Source organism: Otolemur garnettii, unplaced genomic scaffold, assembly GCF_000181295.1.
Source record: "Otolemur garnettii isolate 467f Iridium unplaced genomic scaffold, OtoGar3 scaffold00030, whole genome shotgun sequence".
Lineage (NCBI taxonomy): Eukaryota > Metazoa > Chordata > Mammalia > Primates > Galagidae > Otolemur > Otolemur garnettii.
This window is the reverse complement of record NW_003852425.1, coordinates 8,695,461-8,716,069: the sequence shown is the minus strand read 5'-3', so window position 1 is coordinate 8,716,069 and position 20,609 is coordinate 8,695,461. Positions and strand designations below refer to the sequence as shown.

The 20,609-nt window shown below is 37.5% G+C and overlaps 1 long non-coding RNA gene across 1 annotated transcript in view; it reads right to left on the bottom strand.

Moving 5' to 3' along the window:
* LOC111725035 overlaps positions 1 to 20,609 on the bottom strand; it is a 77,895-nt gene that overhangs the window by 3,383 nt on the left and 53,903 nt on the right. Inside the window, exons 3-4 of the long non-coding RNA XR_002773202.1 lie at positions 16,812 to 16,856; positions 14,989 to 15,200 (exon numbers count right to left, since the gene is read on the bottom strand). This is a non-coding gene — a long non-coding RNA (uncharacterized LOC111725035). The remainder of the gene's footprint in view (positions 1 to 14,988; positions 15,201 to 16,811; positions 16,857 to 20,609) is intronic.

The window sequence follows — 20,609 nt, the reverse complement described above, 5'->3', positions numbered from 1 at the left end:
GCCCGGCTATTTTTTGGTTGCAGCCGTCATTGTTGTTTGGCGGGTCCGGGCTGTGGATTTGAACCCGCCACCTTAGGTGTACATGGCTGGCTCCTTAGCCGGTTGAGCTATAGGCGCCGAGCCATAAATTTCACTCTTAATACTGTTTTTCTACATCCCACAGGTTTTAGTATGCTGTGTTTCCAATTTCATTTGTTTAAAAACCTTTTAAATTTCTACCTCAATTTATTCATTGACTCAATGATCATTTGAGTCATGTTGTTTAATTTCCATGTATATGTATAGTTTCTCTTGGTTTGATTTCTAGTTGTATTCCACTATTTTCTTTCAACATTTGAGTCATGTTTTTTAATTTCCATGTATATGTATAGTTTCTGAAGTTTCTCCTGGTATTGATTTCTAGTTGTATTCCACTATTTTCTTTCTTTCTTTTCTTTCTTTTTTTTTTTTTTTTTTTGGACAGAGTGTCAAGCTGTTGCCCTGGGTAGAGTGCTGTGGCATCAAAGCTCACAATAACCTCCAACTCCAGCTCAAATGATCAGTTTTTCTATTTTTTGTAGAGAGGGGGTCTCATTTTTGCTTAGGCTGGTCTCAAACTCATGAGTTCAAGCAGTCTACCCATCTCAGCCTACCAGAGTCCTAGGAGTACAGGCATGAGCCACCACACTTGGCTCTATTCTACTATTTTCTGACATAATATGTGGTTTTAATTTCTTTTATTTGTTGAGTCTTGTAGACTTCTTTTTTTAATAAGAATTTACATTTGGCAGTTGTGGGTTAAGTGTTCTGGAAATACCTAGTAGGTCCATTTAGTCTAAAGTTTAAGTAACTTAAGTCTAAAGTTTAAGTAACTTAAGTTTAAGTCAAGTAATTTTTGTTGATTTTCTCTCCTAGTGATCTACCTTGTGCTTTGAGAGAAGTACTGAAGTCTCCCATTATTATTGTATTATTGTCTATACCTTTTTTTAGGACTAATAATATTTTTTCCATGAATCTGAGTGCCCTGGTGTTAATGCATACATATTTAAATGTGTCATACCCTTTTGCTGAATGTATACTTTTATCATTATATAAAAGATCTTTTTCTTTTACTCTTTTTAACTTAAAGTCTGTCTTATCTGATGTGACTATTCTTGCTTGCTATTGGTTTTTGTTTGTCTGGAATATCATTTTCCACTGCTTTACTTTCATTCTATATGTATTTTTACAGGTAAGAATGGTTTCATGTAAGCAGCATATAATTAGATCATTTTAAAAATCCTTTCTGTCAATTTATTAATACATCTTTTAATAAATTTATGTTCAAGGTTAATATTGATGTGAGATTTTATTCCTGTTCCTATTTTTAATTATCTAGTTATTTTCCAAATTCTTCATTTCATTCTTTTTCTTTTGTTTTTGTGGTTTGGTGTAATTTGGTCATGTTTTCATTTGATTTCTTTCTCTTCCTCCTGTGTGTGATTATTTTATAAGGTCTGTGAGCTTTATACTTTTTTTGTGTTTTTATGGTGGCAAATATCTACCTTTCATTTCATCATTAAGACTCCTTTAAGGAATTATTGTAGGGCTGGCCTCGTAATGACAAATTCCCTCATTGTTTGCTTATCTGGGAGGAAAGACTTTATTTCTTCTTCACTTGTGAAACTTAATATAGCTTGATATAAAAATCTTAGCTGATAGAATTTATTTTTCTTTTAGCACTTTGAAATGCCATCACATTTATAAGGTTTCTACTGAGAAATCTGCTGTTTATTTGGTAGATTTTCCTTGATAAGTGACTAGATACTTTTTTCTGCTAATTTTAAAATTCTCGTTTTCACTTTGATGTTAGAAGGTCTGATGACAATGTGCCATGATAATGTCCTTTTTGCAATGTACATTTTTCTGGGGATTGATGGGTCTGTTGTATATATATGTCTAAATCTCTTGCTGGATTTGGAACGTTTTCACTATTTCCTAAAATAGATTTTCTAGAATTTCTGATTTTCTCCCCCCTTGGGAATACTGATAACACATATGTTTGGTCAATTTATATAATCCCTATGTTTTGAAGCTTTTGTTATAGCCACCTAATCTTTGGTAAACCAAAACAAGAACATACATTGGGGGGAAAAATCCCTCGTCAATAAATGGTGCTGGGAGAACTGGATTTCCACATGTAAAAGATTGAAACTGCACCCACACATTTCTCCACTCACAAAAATTGATTCAAGATGGATAAAAGATCTAAATCTAAGACACAAAACAATAAAAATCCTCAAAGAAAGTGTGGGGAAAACTCTTGAAGCTGTCAGCCTGGGGAAAGACTTTATAAGGAAGACTTTCATGGCAATTGCAACAACAACAAAAATAAACAAATGGGACTTAATGAAACTGAAAAGCTTCTGTACAGCTAAAGAGGCAACAACCAAAGCAAACAGACAACCTACACAATGGGAAAGGATATTGCATATTTTGAATTGGGCAAAAACTTGATAAATAGCATCTACAAAGAACTCAATTTAATCAGCATAAAAGGAACCAACAATCCATTATGTCACTGGGCAAGAGAGATGAACAGAACCTTCTCTAAAGAAGACAGATGTATGGCTAACAAATATATGAAAAAATGTTCATCATCCCTAATTATTAGAGAAATGCAAATCAAAACCACCCTGAGATATCATCTAACTCCAGTGAGAATAACCCACATCATAAATCTCAAAACTGCAGATGCTAGTGTGGATGTGGAGAGACGGGAACACTTTTACACTGCTGGTGGGACTGCCACCTAATACAAACTTTTTGAAAGGAAGTATAGAGAACCCTCAAAGAACTCAAACTAGACTTCACATTTGATCTTGCAATCCCATTACTGGGCATCTACCCAGAAGGAAAAAAATCCTTTTACCATAAGGACACTTGCACTAGACTATTTATTGCTGCTCAATTTACAATCGCCAAAATGTGGAAACAGCCTAAATGCCCACCAACCCAGGAAGAGAGTAACAAGCTATGGTATATGTATACCAGGGAATACTATTCAGCCACTAAAAAAGATGGAGACTTTACATCTTTTGTATTAATGTGGATGAAAGTAGAACACATTATTCTTAGTAAAGCCTCACAAGAATGAAGAAGCAAAACTCCTATGTACTCAATTCTGACATGAAGACAATTATTGACCTAATACACAGTGGGAGGTGGAGAATTGGGAGAGCAGAGAGAGGGAAAGAGGGAGGGCGTGGGGGTCACAGTGTGTGATATACCTTTTGTGGATGGGACACAATTATAAGAGGGTCTCTATCTAACAAATGCAATCAGTGTAACCCGGTTCTTTGTACCCTCAATGAATCCCCAACAATAAAACAAAATAATAAAAATTAAAAATAAATAAATAAAAATTCTTAAAATCCATGCCAATACCAAGGCCTCAAGGAATTTTTCAGAAGAAAAACAGAAATCACAACCATGAATCAGTTAAAGAATAAAAATAATGAATAGTTATTTATGTTTTGTATTTATTAATTTTCAGTGGGAAACATTTCTGGTTGGTGAATCCTGTTTTCAATTTCTCTCTTTTGCCAATTCACTGCCTTTTTCCAGCTTAAATGATATAATTTCTGAAATTTCCATTTTTTTACAACTAATAAAACCATATTTCCATTTCTGTAGTCCTTCTGATTTTCTTGATATTTCCAGAGGTCTTTTATTAAAATTTGTCATGTAAAGGAGGTAAGTTTTCCAAGTCTGACTTCATAAACACTAAATTGCATGAAACACAGAGACTATACCATTTAATAAATAAACCACCTTTTGTCTATGACCTCTACAAATGTATATTTATGATAAACAAGAGAAGTGTGTAGAAAAGTCAACTTTGACAAAAATAGTAATAATCTCATAGTCTTAATGCTTAATAGTGGAAGAAGTAGGCCATAGTGCTCTACTGTGAGATTGGACATTGAACTCCCTTCCCATTTTGGAAGTGTCTCTGCCTCTTCTCCATCCATATGCCTGCAGAAGGAATAGCCAAGTACATGCTTATCCTTTGCATTAACTAAACATTGAGTGATAATCTGGGTCTTAGCACTGACCTAAGATGAACCAGTAAGTCCCTACCCTGGGATTTTGTAACCATGACTTAAAATTTGATCAGAACATGCACTCCAATTGTTAACTTACTCCCCAACTTATTGTTATCTGCTTTGAGTCTGTATGTACCAGGAGGAGGATTTTCTCATATCTCTTCATGTATTTCCATATAGTGACTGCATCACAGTATTCACAGTGGTCTTCCCTGATATTCCCAGCTCCTCCATGAGAACATTTCACTGCTGGGAACCTCCTTTTATTTCTCAACATAATCACCACATTAGTGCACTTGTCTGCATTGATACCAACAAATGAGTTACTCTGTTCCAGGATAAATTTCCTGCATTGCCCATCTTTTAAACCAATCAGTATTGTTATATATCAATTGAACAGATTTATTGTTCTTTACAGAGACATTGGGGTAACTAAAAGATGTCATGGCCTAAACAGGGAGGAAATTAAATGATGTATCATCTACCATAGTGTTTTGTAACTTCATAAGAAGAAGATGACTAGACCCTGAACTGTATAAAGGTGACAAAGGTAATAATCTAAAAGAATGAATAATCTAACTATGTTACAGAAAACTGGAAGAGGGGAGTCAAACATGTATTATGTTCAAATAAACATCCTCACCTATGTGTTGCCTAATTGAACACTGTTACTACTAAGGTGCTTCTGATTCACACACAAGTGGGATATAGACTGTGGCAAAGGAAAGTGACAAGTGACTCCTCAGAATTACAGAAACCACTCTGGACAGGTCACTCAATATAGTTGATGAAATATAAGTCTGTTAGCCTATGAATCTATATGAAACCAAGGAATATGTGGTCATGCATATTGTGCCACATGACACACTGTCTTGTTTCTCCTCTACATAGATATTCTTAAAGCTAAGTAGGTTGCCTATAGTGATATTCTTGACTGTTATCTGTTGTGTACACCATCTAATAGAAAAGCACCCAAAATGTTTAAATGTTTAGGGTAGCCTCTCATGACTGTCCCTTGTTCCTAATCTCATATCCCTCTCTGTAGGGATGTTCTTTGTGATACTCCACACGCTTTTTGTGATATTGTGCTCTTACTAACAGGAAACTGATTTGCTTTAGTATTTGTTTGACTTCTCTCTCCCACATATTTTCACAGGTCTGAGTTATCCAGCCTGAAATCACAACCCAGAAGTTCTAAATGACTCTACACCAATGGTCATCACAGAACTCATGTCATTATCTCATTCTTTCAATTTCCAGCAAGGAGTGGTAGAAACACACACACACACACGTATATCTCTAATCTCCAAAATATTAATATTGATTTTTATACAATAGCATAATCTCAAGCTGTAAGAAGAAAGAAAAAATATTTTTCTTACCAGCCACAGGCTTTGCAAGGCCAGCAGTCTCAGAATAAAATATTAATATTATCATTATGGAGATCAGTATTAATTCCTTTCCTATGCCCCAAATTTATACTTTCAATTGTAGCCTATTATATCTGCTGTGACTGAAAAATAAACTCATTGTCAAACATACATCTCTTAATGGCTGTTCCTTTTGCTGTATGAAGTCCCAGGAGAAGTACTGAAATGTATTCTTGTAAGGTCTAAAATAAATTGTTGGCTAAGAGATAGTCTACTCAGTTTATCTCTTCTTTTTTCTTTGAAGGAAGGAGAACATAATTTCTTTCTTCCAATTGCAAAGTTACATTTAGGTATCAGTGAGTGAATATCCTTTATATCACACAGAGAAAATTGATCTATAAACATAAGGAAAAGAGCCCTCAGGCCATTGCAGAGCCTGGGGCTTGAAGTTTTCAAGAACCAGCTGAATTCCTCCCTTTCTCATGAGTAGATTGTTCTTTTCCTTTTCTTTCACCAGATGTTATAGTATCTTACCAATTGATTTCCTTACCAATTAAGAGTAATTCAATTTTTCTGTATGTAACTTATAAGCAAAAGAAACCTCATTAGCAGACCAAACTAATCAAATAAATGCCTTCTTTTCTCATACCAGTTGGTATTGTTTGAGAAAAGGCAGACATGTATCCCAACCTTATTATTTAGATGTTGTAACATGCAGCTCAAAATATTAGTATCCTTTTCTGTGTATTTTTCTCCCCTTTTACACTCATTGTTATCCAAGAACTGGTTTTATTCTTCCTACCCACCAGAAAGCAAATGCAAAGTTAAATCCAAGAGAACGATCCCAAGATCCAGATTTGCATAGCAAGCTTTCCTATCTTATGGACTAGAGGAGTTAAGGGAGGGTAGCACAAACTGCAGGAAGTATCTCTGAGATAAAGAAAGGAGAGACAGAAGAGAAAAACTGGTCATCTTTAAGCAAAATAGAAAAAAAGGAACACCATTTGTCTCAAATACCAGCAGTAGAACACAGGGACACAATGAACAGACTCAAAAATTGGTACCAACTGTCATCTACCTAAGGATAACATATGGTTCAACAGTCCTTGAAACTTCCTCACCTAAGCAGGAGGAGGGGAGGACACCCTGTATCAACGCAAAGGTATGAATGAGAACATCTCATCCCTGACCGATGGGGACCAGAATAGCACCAATTAGATACATTTCTATGAGTGAGACATCAACAGACCTGTAGCTCCTCTTACAGAGAACAATCAGGGCCCAATCTAAAAAGAAAGAACCCCAAATTTAAACTACTTCTGTATGAAATTAAAATCTTTAAACTTCTGCCTGAAAAGTCACAACTTCTCAGAAGAAGAGAGGGAAACAAATAGGAGCTGTCTTCAAAACAGAAAGCTATTAAGTTAGAGCTGGTTTCTCTTTCCATGTCTCTGCTTTCCTGTTTGTATTCACCACCCACCATTCTATAAAAGTTAACTATAAAATCAGTTTTCCAGGGGCTCACAGTTGTCAGCTACTTCTCCTTATCCTACTTTTCTTGGGTTTTCCCAAATGCTCTTGTTCATTTGTGGTGTTGAAACGGTTAAGACAGCTGGAGAGCTTAGAAGCCTGGCTTCACATTCACACCCCCAAGAGCAATGCGACCACATGGAACCTCTCCACTTGATAAACACATATTTGCACTTACCTATGACTTATGTGATAAGTATATACGGTAAACAGAAGACATGACAGCAAAGGTCAATCTCGATGATACTACTGAAAGGCCTGTGTTTCAGCATCTTAACTCATTAGTGGTGAGTTCTTTGGAGCTCTAGGCTTTATGCTTGGAAACCTCCTGCTGCTTTTCCAAAGAAGATACCTGAATGCCTTTGTTCACCCCTCTTTTCTGCCAACTGTTGTTCTCTGCCACCTTCCCTCTTAACTTAGATCCCTAGAGCCCCTTATCCCAGATGAGAAGCCTAAAAACCATATTTATTCTTTGTGTTCAGATATTTGTGATAGTGACCAGAGGAGTATAAAGAATGAGCTGATTCTACAAACAGTGGCATATGATATTATTCCCCTGTGGTTAACAGGAGTGTGTGGGAAAGCACACTGAGCTAGGAGACATGAGTTCTCTTCCTGAATCAGCCACTATGCATCTGTGTGGCCTCTTGAAAGGACAGAAATATTCCTAGACTTAACAGAACAATATACATAGAACATATGTATATTGAGCTAGAATAACCATCAAAGTTTATAACTGACACCCAGAGGTCTAAAGTGATTTGCTTCAAGTCTCACTGCCACACAAAAAGAGAATAAATTTGTTCCAAAACACTTAAGGACTTGCAGGTGAGACAGAGTATGATTCTTATGAACAAAAAAAAATTTTTTAAACAGCCCATTGCCTGAAAGCCAATTCCCCCAGGTATGTGTATAAAATTGGGATGAATACATTGCAGCATGTGGTGACACACTTAAGGAATTCAATTCTCTGGTATGTTGAAATTCAGGTAGAAGATTAAATTCAAGTAAAATGTCCTGAGGAGAGTGAGAAGGTTTTGAGTGCCTGTGAGCAAATCAAACCACCAATGTACACTTGACTGAGTTAATAGTTATGTGTATAACAGGAGGGGGAAATGAACCATCAAAGAAGAGATTAAGAGCAGAGTCTAAGGTGATACTAAATTTTGATAGTCAGAAGTAGAAACTCTCAAGAAAACTGGAAATAATCATCATGGCTGATCATAGAAGTAATAGAAAGACCAGGTCTGAAGCTCAAAGAACCAAGAAGAAAGAACATACATTTTTTAAGCATTCAATATGTGTCAAGTATTATGCTCTGCACTTGCTCATGTTTTCTCACATAATTCAAAGGAACCTGGAGGTTTATATCATTAACTCATTTTACAAATGAGAAACATAGTTCAGAGAGGTAAAGCAACTTGTCTAAAGTCAAGGATAATATGTGGTAGAGCCATTATTCAAATTCAGGTTAGTTTGCCTAACTCAAAACCTGTGGTTTTGCACTATAACTTTCTCTTTTCCTCTCTCTAATATTTAAAGCCAAAATGGAAAGAACTAGTAGAAATGAAGAAAAGACTGGTTTAGCATCTTTGATTCTTTGTTGATATCCTAAGAATAGAAATGACAAACAGCTTCTTTGTTCTTCAAAATGTTTATATATTTATTCAATATTTCTGCGTTTACACTTTGATTCTTCTTCTTCCTAAAACTTATCTGCATTTCTATATTATTCCTTCATATTCTCTAAAAATAAATCTTTCTTTCTCCTTTATTCATTCAAGGTTTAGTAGCTTGGATTTCATTCTGAATGGTGAAGCGTTAAAAATGTTTAGCCAAAGGCGATTCTATATGTGTAATCATACTGACATTTTAGTAAAACTATTCTGAATACAATAATCTCAACAGTGACTGCAATAGATAGAGGAGCATTTCTCTTGAGAATATTGTTGAATGCAATTAAACTCTAGGGCAACATCAGTTCTTTTCCTGGACACTGGAGAGTAAAAAATGTCCACATATCCTCAGTATGTTTTCCTTGGTCACTGCTAAGTAAGCCCTCAGACTGTTATATCCTTCCTCCTTTCTTATTTATGTGAATTTTCTTCCATGATCCAAACTCCCACTCTTGTTCTCACTACTCAGTCTTTCCTTGGGAATTCTGAGTCCAAGATTAATAAACTCATATATCTTCATATTTTCTTCAATGCTTGTCATTTACTGAAATTTAGTTTTCCGTAGAGGAAATGGCTTCCTTGAAGTTAATCACTTTCCTGTGTTTAACATATCTTAAGACCAAGATCCTCCTGGTTTTTCATGGCTTCCTTTAGACAATTACTTCTCTCCATTCTTATTAAATCTCACCTTCCACCTGTTCTCAATCATTCTCATTTTTCTGTATATATTGAAGCCTTTGGTTTTCCCTCATCCCCAAATGTCTCACCCTAAGGAACAAATAGCTGGCCTGTCTTCAATCTCCATTCTTTATGTTTAATCATCTCTTTATTTCTGAAGAATCTCTTCTTAGCTCTATTGCAGACACTCACTTCCATGTCTAGATCCTGAGACTTGATATGAAATAATAAGTGCAGCCCCTTTAAAACTACACCTTCATATGCTTCAAGCTTGTTTTGTTGATGATACCTGATCTCATAGGTCTTGCCCTTGATCAACACGATCTTGTCCATGAATTCCACTAATTTTGCCTATCAGTCAAATTATTCTTCTATTTCTTCACTATCCCCTTTAAATTGAGATAATTATATTGACCAGATATAAGGGAAATATGTAAATCTAAAATGGAATCTAATTCACTGGAGGATTACAAGCAATTTGACAGTAAATCCTTTAATTTCCCCCCACCAAATGTCCAAACCCATAGAGTCTGAATTCTATTTGCTGCCTTCCCTCCTGCCCAAGATGAGAAACTGTGCTCTGGACTCTATCCTTTCTTACCTTTCCAATGAATCAATGCTTATCATTATCTGTTTTTTTTCTTTTACATTATCAGTGTCTAGATTAATGTCTTCACCAGATTAATCTCAACTACAAGCATATGTGATCTTCCCACCTTTCACCTTTATGCATCTCATTAACATTCAATGCAGTTGACTTCCTGTGTGCTGAGACACTTTCTTCTCTTAGCTTCTGTGACTGTGTAATCTTCAACTTGCCCTTCTGTTTCATTTTCTCTCAGATTTTCCTTCCCTAAAGTTCAAAATATTGAAAAGCCTTATACCTTAGCTCTGTACCTTTTTCTCTTTTTAACTTAGATTCTCCCCTTGGATAATCTTATCTAGTCTTATGATTTTAAAATCCTGTATATGCTGAAAATCCCTGTAGTCATATCTCCAACCTCTGACATTTCCATTTGTATGTCAAAGAAGCACACCAAATTTTCCAAACCAGATCTCTTAGATTTCCACCTTATATAGAAGGGGTTAACTCAACAGGCCTGAACTGACCTGAATGTAAAGGATTGACCTTTACTGGCTCCTGGCAAGTAAACGCTGAGTCCCTGAAGTATTCTAACTGAAAAGAGTGTCTTTTTTTACCTACTGCTCTGAGCCATGCTATATCAGTTTGAATTTCAGGGGTAGTGTGTGTGGAGGCTGACCACTGAATAGCCCACATTATCCATATGGGTGTTATAAACCTGTGTGAATGCCCCCACAGTGTAACCCTGGACATAAGGCTCAGATGAGCCTCACTGGTTGGCCATACTTTGTACATGCTATCACACATCACTGCTGGTAAAATTAAACATTGTCCATGTGACTCCATCAGGAGAGGACAAGTGGAAGCCTGTGCCTGGTTTCTCATAAGCCCCACCCTATGCTCCTTTTTGTTTTGCTAACTTTACTCTATATCCTTATCCTTTCACTGTAATAAATCATCACCATAAGTTTAATAACTTTTCTGACTTTTGTGAGGCCTTCTAGAAAATCATGAAACCTAAAAGTGGTCTTAGGCACCCCCATCATATCCTCAAAACTTGTTTCTCCTGTACTTTTTCTATTTTAGTAACTACCATCATATTTACTCACTTGCTAAAGCCATGAATCCAGCAATCTTCTTTAAATCCTCATTTTTTCTTATCCTACATCTAACTATCACCATGTCTTCATGGCTCCAGTTCCCAAATATATCCACAATCTCTGTGCTATTCTCTATCTTGATTATTATCATTCTAGTCCAATCCATAGCCACCTTTTGCCTGGACTATTACAGTGGTCTCCCGACTGGTCTCTTTAATTCCACACTAGGCATCCTACAATTCATTCCTGATGTTGCCGGTAGAGTAAACATCCATATTTACATTCCCAAATGGTTTGCCCATGCACTTAGAGTAAAATCTAACTGCTTTTACTTTGCTTTTATAGGCCTGCAAGTCTATAAAATCATTCTTACCTACCACTCTTTTTCTGAATCACATTTGTTCAAGCCTTTCTGGTCTTCCTTCTATTCATACAGCATTCCAAACTCATTCCTGCCTCAGGTCTGGTATACTTATTTTTCATCTGCCTGAAATCTTCTTCTCTAAGATTATAACTTGGCCTGTTATTCAGAAGTCAACTCAAATGTCACTTCCTGAGAGGTCTTTTCTGGCATGTCTGACACTGTATGTCTTAGTTATAAATCCTTATTGCATTTCCTTAATTGTCTTCATCATGATCTGAAAGCTCCTTTAATATTTTTAAGTGTTTTATTATATATCTTTCCAACTGTTATATATACAACATGAAATCAGGGATCTTGTGGTCTTATTTTTAGATGCAGTCTAAAATTGTTCAATATGTATTTTTTTCAATGCCAGAGCTTAATCTATCATGAAACTTAGAAAAGATAAAGTCACAGGGGTATACATAAGACCTCTTCAAACCGTGACTGGACAAAAATGAAATTTAATTACATACTATAATATACAAGATCATTCCTACTGAGAAATGTATATGTCATATGTCATATATGATTCCAGTAGATGTATCTAAATCCCTTTCCTCTAAGTCTATGCTTTTTAACTAGCTCTTCAAAGATAAACCACATGGTGGCCTTTACCTATGGCATATAATTAATATTATAAATTAATCTATATTCTGATTATTATTTGCATTCCTCCCATGAAATATAGCCCATAGTATTACCTAATAATATTTGAATTTCTACTTCATCATTCTTGTACTCTTCATACTCTACTTGTAAAGTTTTCTCCGTTCTTTCTCTGGTCTCCTGTCTGTTACTACTCTATTCTTATAAGTCCTAAATGAGAGGATAAGGCTTCAAGTCTAGGGCTCTCTGTATTTCTCAACCTATACTCCCTCCCACATAATTGTCATTCCTCAGTCAAAGATCTCAGTCACACTCAGACTTCAGTAAAGAACAGGCCAAATATGACTCATTTTGGGAACTCAGTAAATGGATTATGAAATGACTTTCAACTTTTATTTTGAGCTCTCTAGCCTTTATATCTGACTAAAAAGCATTTCACTTAAATATTTTGTCATTTTGGCCAACTCCAGCTATTTCAAAGTTAAATTCTTATCATTCCTTAAAACTGATTTTTTTCTTTCTGAATTTTCCCATTTCTCTTAAGGGTAATGTTTTTAAATTCAGTTTCCAAGGTTTGAAAGTTTGCAGTCAATCTTACTTTCTTCCCCTCTGCATAAATCATACTCTTAAGAAGAAGGGATTATTCAACTTAATAGTCTTTAATGAAAGAACTACTTTTAGATGTGTAAGCCAATTAAGAAAACAAAAAAAAAAAAAAAATGATCCAAATAGTCTAGATGGATCTGGAGAATAGTAATAGTGGGAAGCTTTTAGTAACTGTAGAAACACAAGGGCCAGGGCACAGAAGCTCAGTGAGACTCTGAGCTGTGTAGGAAGGACGGCAGCTGTCCTGGTAGTGGAAGGTAGTCATCGCCAGGACCCAGATTCCCAAGTGCAGAGAAGAGAGGAAAAAACCCTCTCATTTCTGTCCTACCATCCTTCAATCTATTGTTGTTCCTCCTACTGAATGAATCCATGGGAGCTGAGGTGGGTGGTTCACAAAGGTCAGCCTTCCATGGCTGTTTTGCTAACTTTACTCTATATTCTTTCATTGTAATAAATCATCACCATGATGGGCAGAGAAGGCAGGATAATGGAAAAAAAGAGAAATTAGAAAACTCCATGGCTCTGCCTCACCTCTATACCACTCAATGCTCAATAGTAGTGTCCCATCAGTCACTAAACATGATTCATCTTCCTTTCAAATACCCTCCTTAAAAACAAATAAGCTTCTTTTTTTGCAATTTTATTGCCACACTCTTTTATAAGCCTATATCACCTTACTTCTAAACCACTGATGGAATCCCTCCACTGAAAAAAATCCAAACCACACCAAACTGGTTACTTTGAAACATACCTTATTCATGCTACTGTTTGGGTCAAACATTTTTGCCTATTTCCTCTGCTTAGATCTTGCTCAAATTCAATCTCATCTCAATATACTTTTTTAATTTTAAATTCCACTAACAATCTTTATTTAAGAAATACTTACGTGGCTTGGCGCCTGTGGCTCAAGCGGCTAAGGCGCCAGCCACATACACCTAAGGTGGTGAGTTCGAATCCCCAGCCCAGGCCCGCCAAACAACAATGATAGCTGCAACCAAAAAATGGCCAGGCGTTGTGGCGGGCGCCTGTAGTCCCAGCTACTTGGGAGGCTGAGGCAGGAAACTCGCTTGAGTCCAGGAGTTGGAGGTTGCTGTGGGCTGTGATGCCATGGCACTCCACCCAGAGGGACAGCTTGAGGCTCTGTCTCAAAAAGAAATAAAAAATACTTACAAATTAATTTTTCCCTATGTCTCAGACACTTTTCTAGGTAGTGTAATTCAGAAATACATAAAATTTTAGAATATACTAATCTCATGCTTTCATGTGGTTGGAAGAGAAAGACAATAACCAAACACACCAAAAAATAAGTAAATTATACAAGATGTTAGAATGTAATAGATGCTACAGAAGGGAATGGGGAGTGTCAAGGAAGTCTGTATTTGTAAGAATGATCAGGGAAGACCTCGCCAAGATGGTATTTATGCAAAGACTTGGAAGGCAGATTGGAGTAAATCATAGATACCTAAAGCATTTGTGACAGAGAATAGCAAATGCAAGGCCCTGAGGCTGATGAATGTCTGGCAGGTTCCAGGATTGGCAAAATGACAAGTTTGGCTGGCGTGGCGTGAGCGAGGTGGAGACTGTAAGGAAATGAAGTCAGAGAGGTGATGCGGCCAGACCATGTAGGGCCTTATAAGGAACCTACTACTCTAACTAAACTGCCCATCACCTACATTCTGACATGTACATAGACATTCCTGCTTCCACAGACTTCCTAAGCAGGTATCCCTTGCCTAGGAAGGCTTTCCTATTTCATTCTGTTTATCTAAAGCCTACAAAGCCCAGATCATATCCTCCTTCCTCTGTAACGCCTTTTATGACTCCTGGAGTCCACAGTAAGGTTTCACATTTTATCACACCATTGACACTTGGCATGTTTATCTTTTTAAACATCTCCCTAACTTTCTATTTCTTTATCATAGCATCCCAGCTTGAAGATGATGATAATTATGTGAATTCATAATGATGATGGTTGTGTGTATAACTTCATATCTAGAGGTGGTGGTACATGATGAGGATTGTACTTGGAGCAACAAGGAATTGTTACTCCCTTGACATGTTAGCTACTCCTTCCCTGCCCTGCTGATGAAGGATGAAATTATCCATATGATTGGAGTTAATGTATGAAAAGTACATGGCATCTAATAAACATGCAATAATCAATAACCTTTGTTATTCACATCCTATAATTTATCATCATCATCAATGTTACATCCAACTTGGAAGTGATGCCAACCAACTATTTCTTTCACTTGTCAAACGTATCTGCTAAATATAAGTGATTATTTATTCATGGTGACTTCTTGATATTCACCAAATATCTAAACTACTCAAGCTCCACTCAGTTATATGCATTGTTAACTTACTCTTGTTTTCACCAATTCATCTCTCTTCTTCTCAAGTAAACAGCAAGCTCTGAGGACAAATCTTATGTCTTGTGCTCCTGCACACCTGCCCTAGTACTTCATACCACAAGGATTGTAGGATGCGTATACTGAAAAAGCTTGGTCCAAGCTCTTTATGTGTTCCCCACAATATCACCTCCATTCTGTGGTGAGTAGGGGCCATTTGAAGGCATCTGGAAGAAAAATAATTCAGACATTGAATTAAGATTGTTGTTCTGAATAACTTCACATGATATCAATACCCCTTGTATGAGTCAAAGCTGGCTTTTTGACATGCAGGTCCTTGCAAGAACTAGCAAGTCATAGCCTCTACCTGCAGCTGTGGTGTGTCCTGCCTTAAGTTTGCTGGTAGAAATAAAAAAAAATTGCATTTCTGTTTTCCATCTTGGATCTTTTGAAAGTTGAGAAAACCAAGTGTCAAAATACATCGTAAAAACTGAAACCAAGAATATGCAGCTTCCTAAGGAACCAGAAAGAAGAATTTTTCTCATTTTAGACTCTTAGCATGATCTTGCTTGCAAAAGACAATAGAGAAAGTTGGCTTATAACTGAGGAAACTTCAGCCTGAGAGAAGCAAGGAGCGTGTGAAATATTCTTAGCAGGGAAGAGGCAGGACCAGGGGGCACTAGGCTCAGCTTCTGTGACCCCTATTCACTGCCCTTCCTGTACCCTCTCAGAGTCTGCCCAGATGAACAAGAGCTGGTGAGTCAACCACTAGTTGAATTTAAAAAGCACTAAAAGGGACATTTTCTACAACTGTAGATTACTAGAAATGAATCATCATCCAGATTCACAACACTTTTTTAATTTAAAAATGGTATAGGTGGGCAGGCATGCTGGATACTGTGTGCATTACTATTGTCAGGCATGGCATTTTGAGCCCAAAACTTTAGCAGGTCTTCAAATCTCTTCCTCATTTAATTATTAATGGAAATTAGAGGAGAAGACAACTTTCTCTTCACATAGCTTGGCTTTCCAAGGTATAGCAGGTTAGTAAATTAACTAAAGGCTTGATTTGTATTGTTTTGCAACTTTTCTCCACTGGCCTCATTTTCTCATTCTCCAAATACCTCTCAGAAAGCAACAATTTGTGGGGATTTGGAAGACGGAGGTAGACATACATTCTGTTGCCACACTGCAGATGATAACATCACCCATTTTGTTTGGGGAGACTGCTTCTCTTCTATTTAAACCCAGTGATTATAGCGAAGAGTGTTGCTTTCTCATGCCACCTACTGTGTGAGCTAAGCGAGGTCCATTAGATTACTATGACTTCTAAAAATTTGGACAAAAGAACATTTTTTTATTTTTTATTTTTGGCAATAAATCTATATGTAGTTGGTGGTCACGGTTCCAGACATGAGGAAGAAGTTTTCCAGGAGTGGTTTCGACTCAGAGAGAAAAACAGTGACAGCAAATTGCCCTTTTTGTGTGTAAACTAGTTTTTGTTGAGCTTTGTGTTTTAAACTAGTTTACACGAGTTCACTTACAATCAAAATAATCCAAGTTATTAGCAAGAAAATATCTCAAATCATAATGGCAACTTCTTTGAAGGCATGAGCTAAATCATGTGTACTGTTATTATTTCCACCCAATGCAACACTAAGCACATAATAATTGCTTTCAAAAATGCCTGTTGGTGTTCATGGAAGAGAATAACTTTAATCATTTGAGGCCACAAGGTAGACTGATGCCTAGTTGGAGGGAGAGAAAGATTTTTCACCAAGAAGATAGCATGTCCCTCCATCATTCTGCATGAATAATTTATTAGGCCCAATACTAACCTTGTCTGTATGATGCCAAACAATCTGCATTCTCAAATCATAGTCCTGTAAATAAAAATATCCTTTTAACATAAAAATCTCCTTTTAGGTTATTAAATTGGCATAAACTTTTTTTCTCACTGGCTAAAGCTGGTTTATGTCAAGAAGTCTATATTAATTTGAGTATAGATATTTAAGTTTTATTTAAAGACTTGGGATACATGGTAAATACATATAGCTATTATTTTATTTCTCTAAGGAGGAATACACAGTCTTATGAACTAGGGCATAGCCTCATAAGATCAAATCCTGAAGAGGTCAGTGACCACAGGCCCAAACGTGTTTACAGAGGCCATTTATGAACAGGATCAACTCCAGATCAACATCCTCAGCATCTGACCTTTCTTCTTGCCTCACTGAAGGACTATATCCAGCACTTGGCTTCTTGCCTTATCTCCAAAGACATGGTGATTTTTCCAAAAGATAAATATTAATAGCCTAGCAAACACATGTGCTTTGCAGAATGCAGAGAGCTAAGAGTTAGACATTACTAGTTTCTAAATTTTCTTAGAGCTTCCAGAACTACTCTAATGGAGTCCAGACCTCAGAACACTTACAAACAAACAGGAGAAAAGATAAAACTACGTCAGTTACAAGAATATAAAAGTACAGAAGGGCAGTGATGGGGAAAAAAGAGGTAGGAGTTGGGTGGATAAGTAAGCTCACATGCTACACCGTAATAGCGGCTTGAACAACTATTGCCTGGCAAATGCTCAAAAAGCTTTGCAGTATCTGTAGAATTGCCCCAAAGAATAGAGGAGTGAACTGTCTGTTAATAAGGTTATGTGATTTGCCAGAGTACCATGTAGTTAGTAAGTGGCAAAGCTGGGATTTAATCCACAGGCATACTGAAATTTTAATCAATTGTTTAATTGTTCTTATTTGCTGTGCTTGTAGTCTTAGTACCAATTTTCCACTTCCGTTTGATCTGATTCACAACCTGGGTACTTTCTACTCATTCATCCTCCTTCAGAATCCTGAATGTTTTCTAAATGAGCAGAGGTATTTGCTACTCTGTCTCTATTCCTCATCAAAATCAAAATGAAATGTGTTGCGGGAAAGAAGATTAAGTACTGGTTTAATCTTTGCTGGCTACACTCTCTTCTCAGCATTTGCATCCAAAGACACAGACAAACACATGGACACATCCATTGCACCTCACATGGCAGGACACATACTTAGTGAGGGAAACACTTGCAACTGGAACAGCTCATTCAGCAGTGGCCACAGCTCTCTTCATCAGAGCACAATAAATGGCTGGGGACCTCACACAAATGGCCTTTCAAGGTCAGAAGTCTGGTTCCAGCAGAACATGAAGGACTACACTCTAGTTATCACAGCAGCTGCCCACCATGCCAGTGGCTCAGAAAGTACAACCAGGGATGCTGAATACATAGGTGAGGAACTGATGGCAGAATTCAAGACTTCTCTAAGCCTTTCTCGAGCCTGGGGTTTAGGCGGCACCTAAGAAAAAATAGACGGCTTACGCCAAGAGGTTACCTGATGAGGAGAACTTATTGCAGACACACAGGCACCCAAGGACTTCTAAAGACAGGAAGCCGTTCCGTCTCCTAAGCCTGAGGGCAAGGGGAGAAATGGTTTAACCGGCACCTGATGAGAGTTGAAGCCAAGAAACGACCCGCACGATAGAACCTGCCCTGGTGGGGGAAGAGAGAGGAATGTAGCTTGGACCAGAGAAAGGCAGGGAGAGAGCAGGAAGATACCGGTAAGTTCAGCCTCTCACGCGCATCTCCCATTGTGCCAGCCTGAGCAGCAATCAGGGAGTGAGGGCGTCCAAGTGATGTAATAGCGAGACGTTGGGCCTTCCAGACTCAGAGCAGAGAAAGTGATGGACTGAATCCAGGGAAAGCCATGCTGGAGAGGTGGAGAAATATAGACTGACTACACACTTCATGGTTTTGAGAGGCAATAGTTCTTACTACCTAATGTGTAAGAGCAAAAGATATGTTCACAAAGTAATAAAATCTCAGAATTTATTTCTAAGGATAGAGACTTCTAACTTTTTTCTGCTATCCTCAGATAAATCTCTCCAAAAACCTGTGCATTTAAAGATAATAAATATAGGCCAGGGAGAACCCGGGGCTGATGGTGGAGAACACCATTTTTGCTCACTTTCACCCCTCTCCCACTATAAAAAGCTGTAGCCCTTCTAAAGAAAATTAGAGAACAGTGTGGGAAGAGATTGGAAGGGAGAAACAAAGTTTCTACTCAGAAAGAATGCTTCAGGATCTGTAAGAAGAATCAGCAGTTGAAAATTGGATGTGAAGCCAGTGGCACTGAAAATCTTCACTTTCTTGGCCTGTCCCTTCTACCTGTTCTTCATTAGGGTTCTTTTACAAAAATGTACTTTTGAAACCGAGTTGTTGATCACACATCAATAATGTTAAAAATGAGTCCTCAAACAACATTTAATGAAGATATGATCAATTAACTTACTAAAGAAAAACAGATTCAGAGTGGGATTTTGAACAACTCTGCTTTGATAAGGTAGGAGGCTCAGGTGAGTATTCCCCCAAAGAACATATCATAGAGAAAAATGAAAATCAAAGTTAATTTTCCACACATATGACAATTTTTGCCATCTTATTTTCATCAGACAGCATTTCCCAAATCAAGTCCAAGAGTTTTCTGACCTGCAACAACATGTGAAAATCTCTTCTGCTGACATACAGTCATTTTTTCTTTAAGTCTAACACAGTCATCACCTTATATTTATTTGCTTGTGCCACTGCCAATGATACTCCTTTATCCATGGAGAAAGATCTGGTAACTAGTGCTTTAGGGGAAATTTTGCAAATGCAACATTTATGTGAAGCACAAAGGTGGTGATTGCTAGCCCAGAGCCAGATCATAGCTGGGAACAGAGGCGGTTGTGAAACCTCAGATACATCCGGACAAAGCATGGTCACTGAGAGAGCTGTCTGGACTGACATGTACCTGAGCACGTCTTCTTCCCCCACTGACCTGCCAAGACACCACACCCCAGTCTCCATGCACCCTCCATGCCCAGAAATTCACCCCTAAACTGACCTGCCAAGACGCCACACCCCAGTCTCCATGCACGCTCCATGCCCAGAAATTCACCCCTAAACTGGCCTGCCAAGACACCACACCCCAGTCTCCATGCACCCTTCATGCCCAGAAATTCTCACCTAAGTCCCTGCCAAGTTCAATGGCATTTCCTTAGGTGATTCCTTGTAATCACACTTGAAAATTCCTGTTTATTCCATCTGAAAAAATTTATCTTTGGGAGGTGCGTATATGCTGCCCTACTGATAATAGGTTCTGATGGATGGACCCAAACAATCCCAAAGCTCCCATAGCAAATTGGAAGTGCAACAGCAAGCACTGAGAACAGGCCCAGTGGTTCAGAGAGGGCCCATGGTCATTGTCACTTCATCATATTCTTCGAATGATTTGCCCAAGAAGTAGATGCAGAAAAAGGAAAGAGGTTTCCAGACTTCCCCTGATGCATAGTTCTCCCTATGGGCAGATATCCCACAATGGTGAGGAGGGGGCCAAAATGTACCTGAGCTCCTCCTGCCCAGCACAAGAAAGGTACAGATGTGTCTGACCAGCAGCTAGGAAGGTACAGTGTCTTTCTGTCAAGTTGCTCTGCCTCTGTTCATGCAGCTTAAGATTTTTATTATCTTTTTCCTTTTTTAAAAATTTATTTTAGATTAACATAAGGGAACATATGATTAGGCTACACTGTGGTTTTTTTTTTTTTTTTTTTTT